Here is a 16,484-nt window from a genome sequence, read left to right as displayed (position 1 = left end):
GCTGCGCCGACTCGTTTCCCCTCCGGCCAGTAAACACATGATGCTTCAAACAAATTCCACCTTAGATAATTATATTTAACAACAAGCTAACGGTCCAAGTCTTTTAATAACACATGCGCGCCAGAGGGAAAGCGGCGTCGAAATGACACTCATCTCCACCTCAAAACACCGTCTGCTGCAGTTGTGCTTCATCTGAACACTAATTAAGGGTAGATTTTATTTTACCGGCTTTATTTTAACAGCACAAGACTAACGTCATTTAAAAACATATAGATTTTAATTTAAAAAACACATTTATTAACCCCTTTCATATTCTGCAGTATTAGCCTGATAGCAAAGGTATAGATCATCTTAAATCCGAGCGATGATTCAGTTCATGCTAGCCGCTAACAACAACAACAACAGCTTTAAACCAGGTTAATCCTATTTTTAAACGGTAATGAGAAAAACACCGTTCTCCTTTTAGCTCTTTAATCACCTTAACTTGTGTGTTTTGCGTTAATTTCTTCATTGGCTACTGTTAGCATGGAGGACTACATTCTGGTGCGGAGGCACGTTTGGGGTCGCAGTTTCTTTTCATTTTCACTCGCTCTCGTAAATGATTAAAGTCCAAATTAAAGGTGTTTCTCTGCGTCTCGCCTATTGTCGCGATGTAGCAACAGTGAAGGTGACGGCGAGAACCCGACTCCCGTGTTGATCACGCCCACCTCTCCACGAAGCTCTCCCGGTTTCTTCTTCAGACGCTCCATCTGAGATCATCAGAACCAACGCGAGGGCTCGTTTTGAAAAAAAAAAAAAAAAAAAAACGGCGCCGTTTCTGACAAAACTGTCTTTGTTGTCTTATTCGGCGTCTTCAGAGCGCCGGGCCTCCAGCGCGCTCCGTGTTTACGGCTTTCTTAGCCGAAAAGGCGGGAGACAAAGCGAGCGAGCGAGCAGGGCAGCTCCCCCGGATGCGCTTTGCCCACATCTCATTAGTGCTGCTTTCAGCCCAGCTGATGTTCACCGCCTACTGAATTATACATCCACCACTAATTTGGGTGGGATTTAATGTTGTATTACTTTATCAAGAAGATGCAGGCTTTTCATAATTTATCTGTCAGGGCCCCCAGTTACACCTTCAGAGCTTCAGAGGGGGAAACGTTAAATTAGCCTCATTTCTGAGGCTTATCTGAACCATCCCTGAAACAATAAAGCGTCTCCTGATTAATGAAGAAGGGTTCTGAACCCCCCCCCCCCCCCCCACCACCACCGTCACGATTCCCCCCTCAGTCATAAATAATCTGGGATTGGAACGCGTCTAGGGGGTGAGACTGGACGGCGTTGGCTGGGAAAAGAGACGTGATTGATGACGGCTAGCTGAGGATGACTACAATAATGCCATCCCTCCATCTGGACGGAGGGATGGATGGATGGATGGATGGATGGATGGATGGATGGATGATGGATGGATGGACGGATGGATGGATGGATGGATGGATGGATGGATGGATGGATGGATGGATGGGGCTGTTATCTTTACTGGAGAATCCTCATGTGTTCACAGCAGCAGTGGTTAGCTCAGCGCGCCGCAGCTAGCGAGCAGCAACCAGGAAGTCAAGAGTGTTTAGAAAATCCAGGAAGGAGCGAAAGTGAAACGTATCCGAGCCACATTTAATCATCTTATTTAGCCTCCAGCTTTCGTTCAATAATTCAAACTGGAAAATAATTACACATTAGCGGCAGCGCGGCTCAAACTCGCTGCTTCCTGACTGCAGCATCTGTTCGCTGAACCGGCCCACGAGCCTCCCGGTCCGGGGTACCGGTGTGGACCGGTACGCTGGGCGGGTCGGAGGGAGTTGTGGACGTTTTAATTCAGGATGAATCAGAGGTTTCAGAGCTCCTTTCAAAAGCAAAATAAGTCCCCCCCCCACCCCTCGACCGTGCCGCCATCTTCAGATGGAACTGGTTCTGACTCGGAAGGGAAAAACTCCTCCCCAGGGAATCCTAAAGGGGGGGGCCTTCTCCTCAAACCCTCACCAGATAAAAGCGGCTAAATTGAACCAATCGGAGCACAGATGTGACAGCTGTGGCTGGTTTCAGATGATGGCAGCCGTTCTTCTCCTTCCGGTTTTAGGTGGAAAATCGTGGCGACCCTGTTCTGGTGGAACCGTTGGAGAAACCTCTCAGTGGTCCTCAAGGTTCCCATCGAGAGGGAAGCAGAACCGAGAGGTGATGATGCCATGAATAATGCAAACGGGATTTGACTTTGCGGTTCTCATGTGAAATCACCTGTTGTGATGCACACACGCATACACACACACACACACACACACACACACACACGCAGACACACGCACACACACGCACAGTGGGAATCAGCAGAGTTAATCCCGGGCAGAAGCACCGGGGGAATAACGGTCCCTCAGCTCATCAGAGTCTGAGGCAAAGTTGAGGGAGACACATGGAGCAAACACATCCAATATCCCCGACATGTCCAGCTGTCTGCCAGAGGAGGAAAACCCGGAGATGGGATCATGCGAGATAACGGGCCAGATGTCCCGCAAGGTGGGATTTCAGAGGGCATGTTTTTCCAACCTTCCCGGTCACGATTCTTTCGGATAAAACGACACAGTCGCGATGGATCCCTGATTCCCAAGCTGCTCCGCTCTTTAATTATGCCTCCTCCAGTGTTCAGGCCCACGTTTAAGGGAGGCGTTCCCTGAGACGCAGCGGAACACCGGCCTTTTCTCCAGCCGGCCCTGGTACTCCTGACTGACGATCCCACTCCGACATGTTGATAACTGGGATAAATAATCATTAAGAGCATCTGGGCACTCTGGAATATTTGTTCCCAGAAAAAGAGCTCAGGAAATAAATATCTCTGGGAAAAGTTCGACAGTAAATATCCGTTTAACCTAACCCGGATAAGCCCCGCCCCTCCCCTCCACCGGCGCCCCCGCCCTTCGGACGCAACAAAAGCGGCGAGCTCGCTGAATTATGGGCAGGGCAATTGTGAGTGAAAGAATCACTTTGTGCGGCGCAGCTGAGCTCTCCATCCCCGCTGAAAGGAATCGGATTTACGTTTCATTTTCCCAACTTTCCCCCCCTTCCTCGCACCTGACTCCCGGACAATGGCGAGGGCCCGGCGGAGACGGCTGCAGCTGGGGGAGCGCCGGCGTTCGCCAACAATGGCCGCTCCCCCACGGTCTCTTATCTCTATTGTACAGTCGAGGATCGACCTTGTTCATATTTGGGATCTTTGTCTCCGTTCGGAAAGATCCGCGCCCACGTGCAGCCTAATTACAGGCACGCAACAACGTTCCTTTTCAATTAGCTTGTTTGCGGCCTGCGTGCGCCCACGTGCACGTGGACGCCACATGGAGACGCTTCTCTGCGGTTCGCCGCCGACTTTCATCATCCGGGCTGTATTTGCCAGGCTAGGTTCTGGCCACGCCCCCCCCCGCTCGGGCCGCGGGAACACTGTTCGACATCTGCCGAAGAAGCGGCGAGCGTCGCCTTGCCGACGGTGGCGGCGTTCCTTCTTTTTTCCGTGCGCTGCGGCAGGAACCACATTCCCCCTCCTTTGATGAACGGGTGAAATTAGAGGTCATTCCAGCTGCTTCCAAATATAGAATCCAATCCGAGTTTTCCGGCTGCCGGGTCTCTGCGGAGTCTGGCAAAAATCAGAAATGGTGGAACGTAATCCTGAAACAATGTCAGAGGAGGACCCCCGCCCCCCCACCGAGGACCCCCGCCCCCCCACCGAGACTCGCCCAGGAAAAACACGTCTGATCTCCAGTCCGGATGTTAACGGGCTTCTCCAGGAACCACTTTCCGAAGAACTAGCGCGACACTTCGGATTTCGCGTTGTTGTGTAGAGAGAAATATCGGAAAACTGACGGCAGATGATTAAAGTGTAAATAAAAAAGGACACAAACTCAGGAGAGAGTAAATTAGAGCTCTATAAGGTTTTAAATTTGAGGACTTTTGACCTAAATGTTCCGTGGAGCGACACGTGGCCGTCTCCGGTGTCTCCGGTGTCGTCCCATCGCTCTTCCTACGTGCTCTATCTGCAGATCTCGCCGTGGTTCCATCCATCAGCGCTTGTACGTGACAGAGCTGGAGAGCTGGGTGACGGGGGCTCTGATGGGGCCGTAATGGAGGCCGAGCGTCACAACAACATCGGCGGAGAACCGGAAAAGGCGAGACTGGAGCGGAGCGCCGGAGAAGCCGGGGTCAAAGGGCCGAGCTGCTGACGGGTGAGAGGCGGGAGCATTTCTGAGACTTCATACATCAGAAGGCGCTAATGTTAGCTTTTCTCTTCCTATTTTTAGCTTCTTATGTTTCTGCACTGTACGCACGTCACCCGTCAGTCGGAGTTCACCTCTTTTCCCTTTTGTTCCCAGTCCAAATATAGTCGAGCCGCGACACAATCCCTGCTGGCGTCACTGTCGTTCCCAGCGATTAAAGGTGCACACAGGTGCGGTCACTTTTTTCCGTTAAAGGTTCTCTTCCGTTAGCATCCAACAGCTGCGGCTACATTAGGAAACATCCGTTTTAAAGGCGGTCGGGAACTTCAGGACCGACACCTCATCCCCACACACTCCGGAATCACCGTCACAAATGTGGACATCGGCTATAAAAAGGCAACTTTATTGGATCCGAGGCAGAAATCGACTTCCAGCCTCCGGCGCCGAAGTCGGATGCTTCACCCCGAGGCTCCGTAAAGGTCGCCGCTCCCTGCCGGCGCTGGGATATTAGCGCTGGATGTGGATGTTCCCGCGGAGTGAACTGGATCCCTCGGATATTACCCAGACTGCATCAGTGAACCATCATGAAAGGTATTTCTCTTTTTAATCAGTTTAGATCTAATAAGATATTTGCTGCCATAAATTTGACGCTGGAGTAGCTGCACTTGCCAGGAGAGGCGACGCTTAACGTGGCCCTGGAATTCCAAAGAAGCCCACGGTCGAGTGGGAGGGTTTGTTTCCAGAACCTGGAGGGCCCTGATCGGGAACAGAAGGACGGAGATTTGTCATTTCCAGTCACGTTTGCACAAATAAAAGCTGCAGCAACTCGAAAGTTTCAAGGCCCAGTTTCGGCCTCCGTTCCGAGAGGTTGGGAGAAAAACCGGAGCCGGATCAGATGGCGGACTCTCTCGGGTTTCCTGGACCTCCGCGCGTCCTGGTGGAGTGTGCAGACGCCGCCGCGGCTTAACCGTCAACTATAAGTCGATATTTCCTGTCGCGGTGAGCGGAGCGGCCGTTCCCAGGGCCGGTGAACGATCCTCCGGCATGTTCGGAGGGCCCAGCTCCGGGCGGGTTCCAGGGAAAAACCACGGCTACAGAGGTGACCCCCTTCCCGTCCCCCACCCACCCCCCCGTTCCCCTCGTCTCCTCCTCCAACACAGGCGAGTGAGAAAGTAGATGGAAATGGCCACTTTGAAAGAGGCCCTGGAGAATGCCCCCCCCCACACACACACACACACACACACACCTCACAGTGAGATGGGAGCTCTGGCAACGGATGCTAATGATCCCAGGATGGTCGGGAAAGGGGTGCTGGAGCGTTAACCTCACTCTCGGCGACCCGTCTTATGTAGGTCAGGATGAATAGGTTCTGCCTCAACACCTCCCTACCTGGAAATGACAGATCCCGTCCTCCTTTTCTTCCTCCCCGGAAGAGAAAACCACAAAGGAGCTCTTCTGAGTCTGAATTTCGAAGCCACATTCCGGGGCTTTTGGTTTCCAAACGGAAGGACGCCTGAATACAGTTCATCTTGCAGTTTGTTACGTTATCTGACATTTGTTAAGCTAGTCCTCTTTACTCACGCCAGCTATAATGTATTTACAACCTTCATAAAAGAGGAAGTGATCCTAAACAAGTCGTTCTCTTTGGTGTCAGTGATCACTTACATTCATAAGCTATGAACAAACAAAACCATCTGCTAGCTCGCCGTTCTGTTCATCCTCTCAGCAGCTCATTAGATTCAATGCCTAATGAGCTAGCACATGCTAATTCGAGATGACATGTTTTCTTACCATTTTTCACACCAGTTTTTCTCCATCCTCGTCCTTAAATCAAAAAAATAAAAAAAAAAAATAGGCATCTGTTTTTTTAAAGGTCGCAGCAGATCAGGTCCCTCTTATTAGCCAAAGCGACATCAGCATAACGGCTACCGCTAGCAGAGTTGGTAGCAGCTGTAAACTGGGCTTTCCAGCCTGTAACACATACCAGCCGGTCTAAACAACTTCATCACCATTACAGCCGAGCAGAGCGTCGCCTTCGTAATGACATCTTTGATTTGCTGCGTGTAATAAATAAATAATGCCACATTTTGGAGGCAATATTGATCCAGTCACACATGTTGGGTAACAGACATCTGAGGACAAATGTGCTGATGAGATTACGACGCGGCGTAAATTCTCGCTTTAGGTGCCATCGTGAGGTAATAATAACGCCGTTTATTCACACAAACACGGCGCCACATTCATTTTCCACCAATTCCCAACAATTATCATTGTCGGTCGGAGGATTTTAGCTGGGATGAATCAATGGGAATCATTTCTTTTGCCAGCCTTGGCGGCGATGAACACGCCGACCACGAGGCGCTAGCGCTCATCCATCATTCATAAACATTTGTTTAACTCGTTTACCGAGCTCCACTTGTTCGTGCCCGAGGCTTGTTTACGCAAGTCTGATCGGCGTAACGTTGGCGTTAAAGCTAATGCCCCTGTGCTCTTGCTAACATGTTGTTGTGCGTTCATCTCCAGACAGCCGACCAGGTGCGACGGGGCGGATTTCTCCTGCCCACTTCCTTATTACACCGTCGATTCCACGTTGTTATCTCCGATTAAACAAAGGTCATCATGCTAATTCTCGTGGTAACTGCAAAGCTAATTAGCCGCGCACCTTGTTCCCCTCTTGCTGTTGTGCTGAAGGTTTTATGCAGGAGTCAAGCTCCATTTGAAATTCCTGAAACTGGATGTAACTGGATGTAACCCGCCGCTGACGTTCTGTTAGCCGAGATCTCTCGTTCGGTTCTCCAGCGCGGTTTCCAGGCGCGTAGCGTCGGAGCGTTTCCGCCTCTTAACCCCGATTCGACGGGTTAATAAAGATTTCCGAGCCGCGGCGTGACCCGTCAACCCCATTCCTCCGAACGTCTCCGCGCAATCGAGTTTGTGGCGCCGACCCTCATCCAGCCGCGAACCTGATTTCGGGGCCTTTTCGAAGCTCTTTGTTTTGGGTTGGTTTGTTTGTTTGTTTGTTTGTTTAAATGGCGGCGCTCATCTGTTTGTTGAGGCCTTTTAATGCCGAAGAAGCGGAAGACACTTCAGGCAAAATTCCGGGCTCTTTCTGTCGCTCACTCCCGGTAATAACAGCTCGCCGCCCCTGTCGCGAGCTGTCATTTTGCTCCCGTGATGGCGGCTAAGTGCCTCAGAGTGTTCTACTGGCAACATCAATAGTTGCGTTTAAGAAGCTATTAATTGGCGACCTCTCAAATCCAAATGGATCTCTCAAAGAAGCGTCTCCGGCTGGTTTGTCTTCTTAAGGACAGTTTTCCCCCATCAAAGCAGATGAAGCTCGTCAGGAATGTGCCGCGCTCGCTAGCTCTGCATCTTCGCCCTACAGCCGCAGCTCTGATTGCATCTCCTTTATGCTAAGCGGCGCCGCGGCGCTCCACGCCGCTGCGCTCCAGCTCTTTCTCCCGCCACTGCAGGAAGTTTCCTATCAGTGCAGATTATTCCGGGCCCGGAAGCTTTCATCCAGACGTCGGCAGCGGAGGCGCTTCGGGGAGATGAAAGCGGCGATAGACGACACCTTCCACAATGCGGCTGCGGCTCCGGTAGCGGCGGCGGGCCGCTCCGGGTCGATCTGTGCCGGGTTGTCGTCTCAGACGGATCTCCGGCGCCGAACTGCTGCTTTGATAACTGCAGGTAAAAATATTCCCCATTAACAAGCGTCGGATATTCTTCTGAAATGTCGGATTTTTATCTAAGAGACGATGAAAGCCATCGGCGCCGAGGCCCGCGTGCCCCCCCCCCCCGGGTCCTCCTGGACCTCTTGACCCGGACAGTCGGGTGTCCGGCGATGCGCGTGATGCGGTCCTCATCGGGGGACGCCTAGCCGACAACGCTAACGTTTAGCCTGAACTCTGAGACGAGGTCGCCGTCCTGCTCTCTGAGGGGGTCGTGGCCGCAGATGGGGCCCCGCTGCTGCCCCCCCAGCCCCCCTCCCCCGCCGCCACCGCCGCCGCCGTCCTTGAGCCTGTCAGAACCGCCCCCGTGTTTACGTTAGCGCCCAGTGATTGGTTTCAGCCGGCGCTGGCGGTAATTAGCGAGGGTTTCCTCCATCGAACGGTAATTACAAAAGACAAATACGCTGAGAGCCAACGACTTCCCGAGTCAGACGCTCCTGGTTCTGCCCGGGCCCGGACCTGGCGTGTTTACCGGCGCCGTCCAATCACAACGCTGGGATGAACAGAGGGGTAATTACACTGTTATTACAGCAACTTTCTCTCCCCCAGCTTGAACGGCGGTCATAAATCAGGCGATCATAAAGCCGTCACCCTCCGCAGACGATCCACTTTCCTCCTGACCTTCACATTAATATCATAACGACCTCTGACAGCACGCCATTTGTAAGGGCGGCGGAGCGGCGGCGGCGTCCACGAGCAGGTACGGAGATCGCCCATCGTCTCCGTAATTGACTCCTGTCGGGACGTGACTGAAGGTCACGCGTGCAGCCAGACTGATGAGCAATTAAAACCTCTTTAGCTCTTTAAGACCCTCGTTGGAGTCCGCCCGCTCCTCGCCGCCTCGTTAGTCATGCTACGTCGGACTCGGGCGCCGCGTCGCCCAACTTTCCGCCGCGCGTTCGCATCCGCACGCCACGTGTAATCGTTAGCGATGTCCTCGGTAATTGAAGGTGGCACTCGGGAAATGGCCGCCTGACGCTGACGAGTGGACGATGGCGGCGAGCCTCCGACCGGCGCCGCGCGGCCTCGTCGCTCGCCGGGCGCCAGCGGGGGGCGAGAAGTGCCCCTCAACTCCCGGCGAATCCTCCTTTCTCCTCTTTGAGGAGCCTCAGAAGGTCGCAATCGGTTTGGGAAGTACAGCACGGAGTTCCGACCTTGTTCTGGACCGTCGTAGGAGCCCACAACATCACAAGATCATCGTTCTTGGAGCCGGAATTTCTGGTCCGACCCACCGGGTCAGAACGAGGAGAGAACCAGGATCTGGCCACACACACACATACGAGCTGGGAAACCCACCAGTGTATGACCGGATCGCCAGGAAGGAATCCCGACTGGTTCTTGCTCCACACATACAGACCCCCCCCCCCCCCCCCCCCTCCGGAATCTCTAACCTGGCAGGATGACAGATCCCAAAAGTTTGTCCAATTAACAAACTCCGGTGAACTTTGTGCTGCTGGTGTTTACAGTAATTGGGCAGCGCCGACTCAAGTGATGCAAACGGGAAAACAAAAAAACGTGGCGAGCAGGAAAACAAGTGATCGCCCCCCCCCCCCCCCCAGGATCGATGGTCTGTCAGATTAGATCCATCATGAGGCCGCTCTCAGGGATGAGAGGAAGCTGCCAGGACGACCGTCTTCCCCCATCAAAGCGCCAATGAATGAGGGGAAACCGGCGGTGAAACACGCCGCTGTAACCCCCCCTCCATGAATAAAACATGGAGCCAGTCGGACCCTCTCTGACGCGTGGCGTCCCCTCCTCTGATGGCTGGAAGTGCCGCGGCGGGCTGGTGGTGGGGGGGAGCAGGAGAAGTCCATTATCTGTCCCCTCTCAGTTAAACCGCCCCCCCCCCCCCCCCCCCCCCCCCCTCCCGGACCTATGGACTTCCTCCCGTGGATCAGCAGCAGGGAAGTCTGATAATTGGTTCGACTGCTGCACAGCCGGAGCAACACTCTTCTTTTCTTACCTCATTAGGGAACGCCGCGTCGAAATTTCAATAAGCCTTTTGATTCAATGCGATCCGACATTTGCAGATCTGCTATTGACGGAACGCCGCCCCCCCCCCACCCCCTCTTCCCGGGAACGTGCCGCCTGTTTACATTTGATTTGACTGGCTCATGTGGCACCGAACTGCGAGTTGCACATCTGAGGGGACGTTCGGGGCGTTTTGTGCACGTTTTACGTGGAGGGAATAATGGCTTTGATCCGCACGTACGTCGGATACATACGGGAATGTTTAGCTCCTGTCTCGAGCGCTTTGATCCGCCTCCTCCTCCTTTAACGGGTCCGCAAAGTTTTAATCCAGAGGTTGATGATATATGTAAGATAACTGTTTCCACGGCGATTCCTTTCGTTCGATGGGGCCCGAAACTGGGGCTGCTAGCTGCTAGCTGTTAGCTGCTAGCTGCTAGCTGTTGATAAAGACACCTGTCCCTGGGTTGTGATGTGCTTGCTCCAGGCCCTGTGGGATGTGGGTGGGGCTACGATTGCGCCGTGGGCGTCGCCCGGGTCGTGCCGGAGTTCATTCCCAGGATCGAAGGGTTCCTTTCCTGGCTCTCCGGGGAGCCGGGCTGCGTCCACAGCTGGCAGCAGATTCAGGTCGCCACGAAAACAAGCCCCCAAAAAACAGAAATAAGCCCTTTCTTTGATTTTCCCGCTCCCGCTTTGGCGCCGCACACGTGGCTTTGATCTCTGCGTTTGGCCGAAGAGTCGGACCCATTTGAGCGGAGCCGCAGCACTCGGAAGTCTCGCCGTGACACCGGAGGCTAACGACGTCGTCGCCGCCTCTGTTGACTGTCTTTAAGGGGAGAAACGTCTCACATATATTGCGTTACAAGGCAATTTAACACTTCCCGCCTTCAAACATCCACTCAAGGTGTCCTTGTGAAGGGACGGAAAAAACCCCGCTGCCCGTTTTAATTCCACATTTTCTTGAAAAACAATTTTCTCGCTGAGCTCCGGCTCCGGCTTCTTGTTGCCGCGCAAGGGAAGAATTCCATTTACAGATGACACAGACCCATAACGCCGCTAGCTTCAGAGGCCAGGGGATTGTTAGCATCTCTGTTTAGCACCTCTGTTTAGCATCTCTGTTTAGCACCTCTGTTTAGCATCTCTGTTTAGCATCTCTGTTTAGCATCTCTGTTTAGCACCTCTGTTTAGCATCTCTGTTTAGCACCTCTGTTTAGCACCTCTGTTTAGCATCTCTGTTTAGCATCTCTGCTGTAGCCCAGTGTGGCTAAGGTTAGCGGCGTTGACCAAATTTAGCGGCTTGTGCTCCGCCCACCCAGGGATTTCATGAACAACAGCAGGTCGACGCGGCTTCAGTCGGGACTTTCGGGGGGGATTTGAGGCGAATGCAGGGAAGAAACACGTCATTCCAATTTGCTGAAGCGGCACCTGGATGAAGGGCTGAGCAGAACCGGAGCGGCTGACATGGAAAACGCATCAGGAGGAGCCGTGAAAGGCTCCGACCGGCGGAGGGAAAAAGGGCCCCGAGGCTAAAAATATGAAAACAGTCCCGAAAAAGGAAAAAAAATAATGGGGAGATGCACTAAAATGAAAAAGATGGAGAAATCCCTCAGAGCGGCGGAGCGTTTATCACGGGATACAGATCCCAACTCCCTGGCAAGTGTGCGAGGAATCCTGCCACGGTGTCACGCCGCGCTCCGGCTGCTAATAGGAACACGGCTTAAGAGGCCCTTACATCTTCCGTTTCACTTGAAGTTGTCACTCCGTAATCCCCCCGCGGAGCCTAATGCCGCTGGATTAGCGCCGCAACCCCAGATTTGGAAATTATCATCTGAAAAACCCGCTGAATGACGCCGCTAATGGGAAGCAAATTATGCAGACGGGGAAGAAGACGGCCGCCCCCCCTCCCTACCCCCCCCCCCCCCCCCTCGTCTCCCGCCATCTTTGGAGAGGGGTCAGATTAGCGCCGCGGCGCCCGCGTCCACCCGCCAGAGACAACATCCCATGAATACCCGGCGTCACCGGAGGATTTATTAATAGGGGCGGGTTTAATCCTTCCGCCGCGGCCGGATGAGGCAAAATTCCCAGTGATGGGGAGGGAGAGCGTCCAGAGGCCTTCACCGTCCATCCGTCCTCCTTTTGGACAGATGTCTGAGGTAAAAATGGCTCCTCCCACCGGGTTTCTGGCTGTTTCTATTGAGCTTTTCCAACCCTTTGACCTACCAGGATGCTAACGTGCTACCTTTGATCTCCGCTCACGGCGTCTCCGCCGTCTCTGTCCACCCAGGGACGGAGGGATGGAGGGAGGGACGGAGCCGTTCCACTTCCTCCGTCAGACGCCGCCAGGGGACGGAGGAGGAGCGATGGTCGGCAGCCTCTGCCCGCCCTGGCAGCACAATTGTTCCGTCTGCCGCGGGGCTGTGATTTATGACGCGTCAGGAGGTCGCCGGGGTCAGCGTGTCGTCTGGGACGCCTTCATCTCGCCGCCACTCTCACATCCCAAACAGGAGCGCTCGTCCCCAGCGGCCCGCTCCTGGGTATGATGCTAAAATGCTAATTCCAGCTCTTTTTTGTGGTCGGTGCTGCGGCGGGATTAAAACGCCGCCTTTGTTGCCGGAGAATCTCGGGCGTGTGGTCACGTCTTCAGATGTTCTCACCAATTACGGAGAAACCTGCAGAGCCGCACACGGAGGAGACCGTCGGCTTCACCTTTAAACTGCTGAATTCCTGCCTCTGCATATGCATGGAGCACCCCCCCCCTCCCCCGACACACACACACACACACACACACACACACACACGGGCGCGGGGGCGCGCTGGAGATCCTAGCAGAAGCCACATTAGCGGCGTTTAGCCGGACACTTTGTTAGCGTCTTTCCTGCTAATTCCGTGGCGGAAACGTGACGTGACAAACAGTTTATTCCTGTGGATAATTCACTTACACACACACACACACACACACACACACATACACACACACACACACACACACACCTGCCGGAGTTAGAGCACCGCCGCCGCATCTCCAGCAGGGAGGATTTCTCCCCAGCCTCGGCTGATTAGCTACGCCGGCTGAGTGCGTTCGGACGGCGAGGTGGGATGGCGGCGGGAAGGGGAGGGGGGGGGGGGGGGGGGGGGGAGCGATGCATGCTAATAAACACGAGGTGTTACGGTGTCATGCTAACATAAACTCCCCCCGGCGATTTCCCAGCATGTTGGACACAGTCTCCGCCCGCGTGACTCCTCCCCTCGCCGTTGTCGAGGTGGCCTCGAGTAGCTTTTGGATGGGGGCGGGGCTCCCCAGGTGGGCGGGGAGGTGGCTTAAAACACCTGTCGGAGTTTTATGTACTTTTAGGAAGGCGGGTGTGGGGCTAACCGACCCTATCTGACCTTCTGACCTCCGGGCTTTGACGTTCCCCACTTAAATTGCCCAGTTTCCTTCGCTAGCGGGCGATTATTCCGGTTATAACCGCATCACTTGTGGGCGGAGACTGACAGGCGCTAATCCCTGAGATGCACGCGCGCCACTTCCATAACAACAGGAAAGAATTAAAACATGGCTGGCTAATAACTCCCCGATGAAGCTGGAGCGGGAAAGGTCATCTCGTTATTAGAGATTGCCAGAGGATTCCGTATCCCGGCGTTAAGTATGTACACACGGAGGACAAAAACAAGTGCAAAGACCTTATCAGTTTCCCAAATTAGCGGTCGGAGTAGCGAAGAAACAGCGGCGAGCACGTCTGCCTCAATAGCATTCCGAGGTTCCCTTTAATTGGCTTCATGCTCCGATGCCGACGCCGGGATCTTCGGGAAAACCATGTAAATGGATCGCCGCGCCTTCCTGTGAGATACCACAATCATTAGACGTAAACAGCAAAAGTAGCAAACTTTGTTACCTTTCCCCAAAATTAGCTTAAAATCCTTTGACTCGTTTTGGGATAACGTCACAGAGGCTAGCTAAAGAGCGAGGACGTCCTAGCGGCTGCATTAGCGCGACCTTAAAACACCGTGAACGGAAATTAAAGGCATGAGAAACCACAGCCAGGACCGCTGGCGTGAACAGAGGGTCGCTCTGTTTCTGATGATCTGATGACGAACAAGACGCTCGTTAGTCACGAGCAGATCCTTCAGCCCCATTTTCCCGAGGACCTTAAAGAACCAACTCCTTTAAGAGCGGCGGCCTGCTCACTGCAGGCGTATAAACGTTAGCTTCTGCGGCTAGCTGTGGTTACGTGACCGTCCCACTAAAACATAGATAGATGCTAGCTGCTGGCCTTAAAACCCTAATGCTAATTATGCTAATTAACGGTCACCTCCATCTTGTTCACATGCTGTTTTATACCTGTTTTAGTTAGCTGTTAGCAGTTAGCTCGACCTTTATTTTCAGAGCTTGAAAAGAGAATTTCCGCAGCTCTTAATCTCCTCTCTTCTCTCCTTCACCCACTTTTCCGCCCAGTGTTCCCAGCTCTTCCCGCGTAGATCCCAACGCTGGGAACGGTGGTTCAGCTGGAAAACTGCGTTTTCGCTCAGCCACGAGAAAGTGATTCCAGCCTCTCACCTCCGGGGGAAAAGCCCCGGCATGCTCCCGGAACCTTGTGACCATCAGCTGCTCGACGTTCCCAACGACTGAGGCCTCCGGAGACGATTATCCAAGGTTCCGGAGTCATAAACAAGACAGAACTCCGCTGTTTGGGATGAAAACAGCCTGATTTGATTCATATTTTCCTTCTCCGCAAACTCCTTTTTTCTCTTAACTTTGGGAACGAGTTCAATGCCTGGTTGAACAACATCGTACCTGATGTTCTGGGATGTCCGTGGGCGCCGGCTCTTCCACGTTTCCTTGTTCGCTTTATTCTGCCGCATTGATTTTTCGCTGCATTGTTTATGGGCCTGAGTGTTTGGAAGGAGCCACATCGATTCCCATATTTTCAGGGCTCCGGAGGAGCAAAGATCCGTGTCACCGCTGTAAAATTAAATCCGGTTAATTAAGATGGTGAAGGAATCAGTCACATTAGTCAAACGCATCAACCTCTTTAATGCTAAATAAATAAAATAATAATTCTACTGTACGTTTAGTTTTATGGTCAAGAATAAGATGCTAGGAGAGCTTATGCTAACAGCTGTGCTAAAGTATTATAAAGTAGCTAGGATAAGAGTTCGAGCACAGACGCCAGTGATTTTATTTTTGTATTAAATCTCTCGCTGTTGCCCGTTAGCGAGCGTGGCAGAGCTGAAAGAACGCCACTGTGATTTCCTGCTGGATGAGAAAGGAGCTAGCTGACTGTTTTCAGCCGGGCATAATTTTAGAAGCTAAAGCTGGAGGCCGTCAACAGTCGCCTCCAGCTCGGCGTAGTCAGAACTGAACTTGTTTCCTGTTTTAGCACGCTAGCTGCCCAGAAGTGAATCTGTTGCTGTAAACAGTCTTTTGTTTGATAAAGTCTTTCAAGATTTTTCACTGCAGACGCCTCAGAAAAGGCTCGTTTATGCTAGTAGCACATGATTAGAACCAGTCTTTTCTATATAATATGTCATGGTTATAGCTGATAGCTGAGGCTGGGGTGGAGCCGGGCAGACGGGTCCGAGCTGTCAGGGGTGGGGCACCGTGCCGTGTCCTTATTACCGCGCCGGGCTCTGGCGAGGTAAGACGAGCTTAGCGAAGTATGGATGTCTTTAAGCGGCAGAGCTAAGGACGGAAGCTAGATATGAGGTGGGATTTGCAGATCTGATAGCTTCAGCGACTCCTCTCTCACTCCGGCTGACAGATCCTAAAGTATCCGAGCTGTCAGGAATAATAGGAGTACATATTTGCCCTGAGGTTACCCCCCCCCCCCCCCCCCCCCCCCCCCCCCCTATTAACGTCATTCTTGTGTATCGCAACACACACCAGAACCAGCACCTGAGCGAATTAGCACCCTGAATTAGCAACGAGACCTCACTGTTACAAACAAGCTAAGCTAATTCCCCTCCTTCCTGCTAATATATGCGCTAAATGGTGCAGCGCTACGTTATTTTCCTCCTTTTGCCAGAATGTTGACAGCCTTTAAAGAACCTGCGCGGAACACCGTGCCGGTGTTAAGCCGGTTGAGTAGCGCTGATGCAGTCGAGGGCGGCGGTTATTCATCTCGGGCTGATCTCCTGATGCGACGTGATGCCAGATGCAGACGTCCGCTTGGCTCGCTGCACTCGGCGCTAACAGCAAGAGTTTGACGTTTGGTGGGGAGGACAGGGCAGCAGCAAAGTGGATGCTTGGAGCGCTTCCAGGGATTAAACTCATGAGGCTAACAGCAGCCAGTGGTCATCGTGGCACAGACGCTGCACGGGTGGTAGCACGCGTGGTGCGGCGTGGCGTAGCATAGCATAGCGAAAAAAAACAGCGGCAACGTAAACCCTGAGCGCCCGCAGACCCGAATCTGGATGGCGAATGTTCATTTTTATTACAGGGGACACATGTTTTGTGGCCGATCTGAAGATTATCAGACTTTAGCCAACGGCTGAAGCGAGCAGCTAATTTTTTTTCCCCTTCAAAGCGCCCGTTCGAGGCTTAATTATCCCGTTATCGCGA

The 16,484-nt window shown here is 53.0% G+C and overlaps 1 long non-coding RNA gene across 1 annotated transcript; it reads right to left on the bottom strand.

The window, feature by feature from the left end:
* Positions 1 to 13,657: 13,657 nt before the first annotated feature.
* Positions 13,658 to 14,852, bottom strand: LOC130513954 (uncharacterized). Its single transcript, XR_008946877.1, has 3 exons — positions 14,718 to 14,852; positions 14,481 to 14,607; positions 13,658 to 13,763 (listed from the first exon to the last, which is right to left on the bottom strand). It is a non-coding gene; the product is annotated as an uncharacterized LOC130513954 (long non-coding RNA).
* Positions 14,853 to 16,484: the final 1,632 nt, after the last annotated feature.

Source organism: Takifugu flavidus, chromosome 17, assembly GCF_003711565.1.
Source record: "Takifugu flavidus isolate HTHZ2018 chromosome 17, ASM371156v2, whole genome shotgun sequence".
In the NCBI taxonomy this organism is placed as follows: domain Eukaryota; kingdom Metazoa; phylum Chordata; class Actinopteri; order Tetraodontiformes; family Tetraodontidae; genus Takifugu; species Takifugu flavidus.
Note: the sequence above shows the minus strand (reverse complement) of the source record. Positions and strands in the feature narration are given on the sequence as shown.